Genomic DNA, 6,734 nt, shown 5'->3' with positions numbered 1-6,734 from the left:
TAATTTGGGAAATATATATCAGATGCTTTTGAAATTGTACATTTTAGTGCAGTGAGGAAATTGAAGTACATAGTGAAATGTTTTGAAATGTTGTTACTAATGATGTTATCCACTACCTACATAATGTAATGTACATTTAGAAGAAATAAAGTTAATTTTGTGTTTCTTCTGCCCTAATGATGAGAGAAAAATGGTAAATATTTGGGAACTTAATCTAACGTGTAGGTTGTTTTAAAGCAAGCTCTTTTCTTCCAAACAAAGAACTTTAGTGAGAAAAATCTGTCGATGCATATACAGTAATCACTTGATTTGGTAGTTGAGATTTATATATGATTTTTATAAATGATTTCCAATGGCTACTCCTAATTTATTTTGTTATTATCTTCAGCTACAGATTGTTACCAGGGTCACTAAGTAGCACACTAAACATATTCACCCATCATGCCCTTCTTTCTTCATATTTTTCCTCCAGAACACACCCACACCCACCCACACACACACACACACACACACACACCCTCACACCCACCCTCCTTGCCATTATTGAGATTTTTCAGAGAAACCTATCATCTTCTGTCATGCAATTATATCAAGACATATATTTTTTTGCAGCAACTGATTTTCATTTCTTACCTTGTTCCCATGCTGGAGGGTGCTTTTAAAACTGTTCTCCTTTCCTTAACATTGCCAATAACAGCCCTACCAGCCGTTGCGGATGTTGCCATCAAGTTAACACATGGGGTGTGTAGATTTACAAGTAGGAATGAAATTTTATTAGAGATAATAGCTCTTACATTGCTGAAGAACAGATCACCCCATGACCATCTGGTCCTATATCAGTTCATTTCTCTTATAGTTCAGGAATCAGTTAGTGTTTTTGGAGTGGATGGGATATAAAGCATGCCTAGAAGCTGTGCTATATATGCGATTCTCTTGAAATTTATGAATTCTTCTGTTATCTTTGGGAAAAACGTTTTTTCATTAGGTACAACTGAAAGAATCTTGATTTTAATAATAATTATAAGAATGAAATTAATTTATAAGTTATTGTTTCAAAGAGTATATTAAAATAAAAATAATCCATTATATTTTCATATAACATAGACAATTTAAGTTGTTTCCATTTGCAAAATTTTAGTATTAAAAATAGAAGATATTTAGACATTCTCAATTTCTTGTGTAAGTCCTGCTTTCATTTGTTTGCCTAAAAGGGAAAAACATTTTTGAATTTCTTAATGGTACAAAACACATTTCTTTTCTTTATATTGTCATATTTCCTGAAGACTGTTAGAGTCCCCCTCAAAAAAAGATCTTTTTCATTTTGACGTATTACTTTTAATTGTCAAAAGCACTAAAATGATATAGATTGCTTCCAGACTGAGTAGACTATTGTCTGACTTACACTATGCTTCTAGAGCCATAATTTTGTCTTTACTGTGTGAGCCTTAAAGTGTTTATAATTTTCTCTGAAGCACCAGAGCACCCTAATTAACACCTTCGCCATTCCCCTCCTCATACTCCAGGAGTTGGCAGCACTACAAATGGAGCAGAGGCTGGGATACTAAACATGGGCCTGACACAGATGGACATCAATTGTCTTGCATGACCTTGGGGTTCTTCCAAATTCATTTTGTGCAATATTTCCCCTGGATCCTGCTTCTCGTCTCTCAGTGCCATGTTTTCCCATGTTCATTGCTCAAGCTTGAGACATCATGATCCAAAATTAGCAAGTGGTCACATAAGTCTGGGCCTCCTGGTACATTTAATGTGAGATAAGGATGTGATTGATAGAAGGAAGTATGAAAAGGTACGTGAACACTTCAGGGTTATTAATATTTTACTGTATACTTGTTATACTCTGGAAAATAAGTGGTTGATAATTTGCAAAGATAGCAGAAAATAGGCTAAAAATGATTTTAGTATGGGAAAAAGTTTCAAAATATTGACTCATAAAGTTAATAATAGCTTAATGTTAATCAAAGCTTTTACTTATATCTTTCTTTACTTCTAACCATGTTTAACATTCCTAACCATGTTTCACAAAAACTCAGGGTCCTCGAATTTTATAGAGAAATTACTGATTTCTAATTATATCTAATATAAATATCAGTCTGTAAAATATACTTTGTTACTTAAACAAATCAAAATATTAAAAATCATATCACCATGTATTGAACATATTTGAGGTGAGGCCTATGAAGATTAGACAAAGAACTGTTAAAACTTTTCAGTTCTTGAGAACTCCTACAAGGTAATCCTGTTGAAGTTAGCATCGTAAGTGAGATTTCTCCGTTTGTATATTATTGTTTGTATTGGGATTGTAAGAGAACCTGACTCTGCCTGTCTTAATAAAGAAGAGAGAATATAACAGAAGGACATTGGGTCAATCAGAGAGTTGTTTGCTGTCAATCATAGGCCTCAAGGATGGACGGGAAAAGGACATTTCTAGGAAGTGCAATAACAGAGTATTATGAACAGTCTCTCTTGAACATTTTAATCAAGATAAATCTGTTCTAACCATTTTCTCTCCAAATTCCCAGAGGAGTGTCTGATTGGCCAAGTTTGGATCTTATGCACACCCCTTGGACTGATGTGGGGTGGGTGGCACTATGGTTGACACTACCACTGGGATCACATTAACTGATTGAAGGCATTGCTTGTCTTTGTTTGTTTGCTTGTTTGTTTTCCCAACTTGTGAACTACATTCCTGCCTGAGTCTCCATGTCCTCAAATGGAACAGGATACAGAACTTCTTCCCTGCTAAAACGAACACTTTATCCCTTGGTATTTTACTTATCCCTTGGTGTTTTTCAGAATTTACAAACCGAAACAAAAGATCATCAGAAAATAAGCAAATGATGCTAATACACTTTGTTATCTCAGTTCCTCTCTTTGTTTGCTTTGTTATTCCAACTGGAATTGCTAGTTTTTATCCTAGGAATCTACTTTTATTTAGATGAGATAAATCTAAATAATTTAGCTAGAGGAATGTTTGGATTGGTATCAAGGTTAGAAATAAATGGATATTTATTCTCTTTTGAAATTTGATTCCCAACTATCTTTAAGATTACTTTTCATGCACCCCAAGATTCCATTTCTCTGTCTGTGCAGTACTTCAATAAACATTTGTTTTGGCCTATTATGTGTCAGTGCAGAAATGCTCAACATTTTTTATCATACGTGCCAACTCTGATAAATCAATACAGGTTTACGGTGTGCTGTTCTGAGACTTGTGAGGGAAAGAACACTAGAACAAATTAACAGCATGTCATTAAGAAAGAGAGTATGGGTACAGCGCCGGCATACTTTCATTTTTCTGTTCTAGACACTAGAGGGGATAAGACAATAAACCTAATGTGCTCTAGCATTGTGGCAGTTATTATAATCTGATTGGAAAGACTGGAGCTTGGTATCCAAGTTAGGAAGTTCCCATAGTAATCTAGGTGAGCGGAGATGAAGACCTAGATAGGCTAGTGATACTAGAAATGGAAAGAATGACATGGGTAATTTACATGGTAAGTAAAATATTTTAGTTATTAGATTGGAAAGATGCTATAGATACCCTAGCTCTGTAGGCATGTTCTTTGGTCAATAGAACACTAAAGAAGGGAAGCTATGTCTTTTTGTTTGCCGGAAGTACTCTCATCATGTTTTCTAGTGATGCTCCTCTTTTTTTTTTCCACTGTCTTAGTATAGTTTTACAAGATACAAATGCTGGGTCTTAGTAACTTGAAAGTCTATTCATTAGAATCTTTTCTCTGCTCCCAGACAACTTCTCTTTAAATGTATGGCTCCCATCCAATGACCTGCAACAGGATAGTTAACTGAAGTAGGTATTATGCACAAAAATGGTAAAACTTTACCTGGCTCAAGGGCCTACCTTTCCCCACTTACATGGATTCTCTGACTCCTCATTAAGGAAAGAAAATTGTTCTATAGACTCTTATTATCATTGGTTTATAATATCAGCATGCCTTAATCATAATAGGAAAATAGTAGTTACACTTTTATTAATAGAGTCTCAAATTACTGACACTTCACTCGTAAATGAGTAGAGTAACATAGAATCCTTTCTTCTCAGAAACTGTTCTGATCTCCCCTCCTGCTGGGTTTGAGGTAAGCTAATTTTGATCTTATCTGATCTAAGCTCATTCTAATGCTATAATTTAATCAATCTCTTTAGCTTTAACTCAGTCTCATTTGAAGGTTGCTTTCTATTTGAGATTCTTCTACTTCTCTCTAAAATAGCACCTGAGGTATAGAGAAGTGGCTTTCATGACATTGTGTCATGAATATGAGGATCTGCACACATCATGCTGGTTCTTTGGGGATTAATAGCACAATCCATTTACTGGGTGTTCTGTTAGCATCTGCTGATTGAAATGGTAAATTCAGTTGGTAAAATTCAGTCAAGATTCTCTTAGCTTGGTTAAGCTCTTGTAAAGATCCCTGGCTTATTCAGCCACTGTAAACCCATCCCTAAAAGTGTCTGCCTTGTCTTCCTTCTTTCTCCAAGTACAGGCTATTTCACTGGTGTAAGGTTACCAGGCCCTCTTTGCAATGGGCACAGTGACTGACCTATAAAAACTGAGGAAGGCGTGGGAGAGCAAACTAAGTCATCTCTGTCCCGAATCATGTCAGTCTGCTTCATAAGCTGAGTTATAAACTCTTGTGTTTCCATGGTCACCCTGCACAGCAGTTTCCTCCTAGTGTTCAAAATGGAGACAGAAATGTCCTCACTACTTCTTCCAATTTATGAAACGTACTTCTTGTCTGAAGCATAAGAAGGGGAAATGGAGATATGCATCTCCCTTACCTATATCTGTATCCTGTCCTCTTCCCACAAGCCTGCATTAAAAAACAAACCTTAATTTTCAAAAATCTTAGTCTTATTACATTATCAGTAGATTATAGAATTTTTATTAAGTTTTTTCTGTGTGGTGTCTATCAATTTTATCTCTTATTCACTCCCACTGAGGCTTCAATCTGTTATGTTTGATTTATTGCAATAATTTGTAACATGTCTCTTTTTCTCTTCTCAGTCGAGGCTATTTTGCATTCTGTTGCCAGACTTTTCTTCTGATTGCTCTGCTTTGATTATGCCATTTGTTTTCTTTAAGACACTCTAGAATTATGTCTTATCATTTATCAATATTCTGTTTCAATCCTAGTCCTGCTGAGTCCTAAGACCCTTTTCTTCTTGTAATTTCCTTACGGCATCCCCCTAAATTTATCCCTTCCTCATGCCTTTGTTTATCATATTGCCCCTTACTGATAAGACATCCACACATTGTTTCCTCAGAGTCTAGCCTTACACCCACCTTGGTGAAACTGACTCCCTCCATAACTGCACTTCCTTCTACAGATTCACTAGAGAATTTAGTCTGTAGAACATATCTTGAAAAGACATTATAAGTTTTGATATTCTCTCTTTTCTTTGTATATATCTTTCCTCCTAACTCAATTGTAAGCATCTTAAACCAAGAAGTGTATTTACTATTTTTCTTCAGCTTTCACAATGTCTAATGGGCAGAACTGAGTGCTAAATATTTACTTTTTGAAACAAAATTGAATAGGAAATTAAAAGTAAAAGCACATACAGAAAAACATGGCTTTGGATGATAGGAATATTGCTTTTTTATGCTGTTCTTTGGATTTATTTTCTGTTTTCATTAATAAGCATCTACTCTTCTTATAATTTGAAATTGTGTGAATTCAACAACACTGTACTTTAATTACATTGTGATCCAAACAATTAGACTGTGCAAAGTTTTATTTATGAAACACTAGTAAGTCTGTAGTTAATCATAAAACAGTATTTCTGGTGTTCATTTCCAAACATTTTATCTACATTATTAACTTAGAATATTTGCAACATGCTGCTTCTCAACTGTGACCATGATTATTCACTCATATTTATATTTCATCATTGAAGAGAGGCTCTCAGTATCTCATTATTCAGTTTTAAACTAAGTCAACCTGACATGAATATAATAAAATTAGGGTTGTTTAGAACAAATGGTTCATCAGAGATTTGAACCCGGGCAAACAAGATCTGGTAGATTCTGTAAATCATCAAGGCTTTTCATTTCAATCAATGGCCATGTTAGAGTTCTCTTACAAAAATTAAGGATTTAGACATAACATTACCTTTAGATTTTATGCGTATAAAATGAGAGGATTAGTTTGGACGGTATCTTGTTTCTTTCTAGTTGTTACATTCTGTGGTTATATGGTCAGTCTACCAGACTCTTTAGGGAAATGGGTATACTAGAGTTAGTGCAGACTTGCAGATGTTAGATTTCTCTGTAACATCCAGACATACTTAGACGTGGAAAACACTCCTCTTGGAGAATAAAAGTATTGAGTAATCTCTTTTTTTTATGTCAGAAGTTTCTTTGGACTATAAATAGAAATAGCTCACAGAGTAGGATGAAGAAAGCAAGAGAAATATACTTACTTGATTGAAGGGGGTAACTACTATACTCAAAATTTACTTCGGTTGAAAAAGAGCAATGATACATTCCTTATGAAGGAATGCTTAATTGTCCACTCTTGGAATAGGATGTTCTTTAACTGAAGATTTTGAAGAAAATGCGAGAGAAAACACTTAAGTAAATGTTGAATCTATGGCGTAGGCTTTCCATTTTCTCATCAAATTTAGACCAAACTTGACAATATTATATGAGTAATATTTTCTCAAGGTTGAAATGTTCTTGTTCAATTTCAATACA

The sequence above is a fragment of the Equus quagga genome, chromosome 10, assembly GCF_021613505.1.
Source record: "Equus quagga isolate Etosha38 chromosome 10, UCLA_HA_Equagga_1.0, whole genome shotgun sequence".
Lineage (NCBI taxonomy): Eukaryota > Metazoa > Chordata > Mammalia > Perissodactyla > Equidae > Equus > Equus quagga.
Note: the sequence above shows the minus strand (reverse complement) of the source record.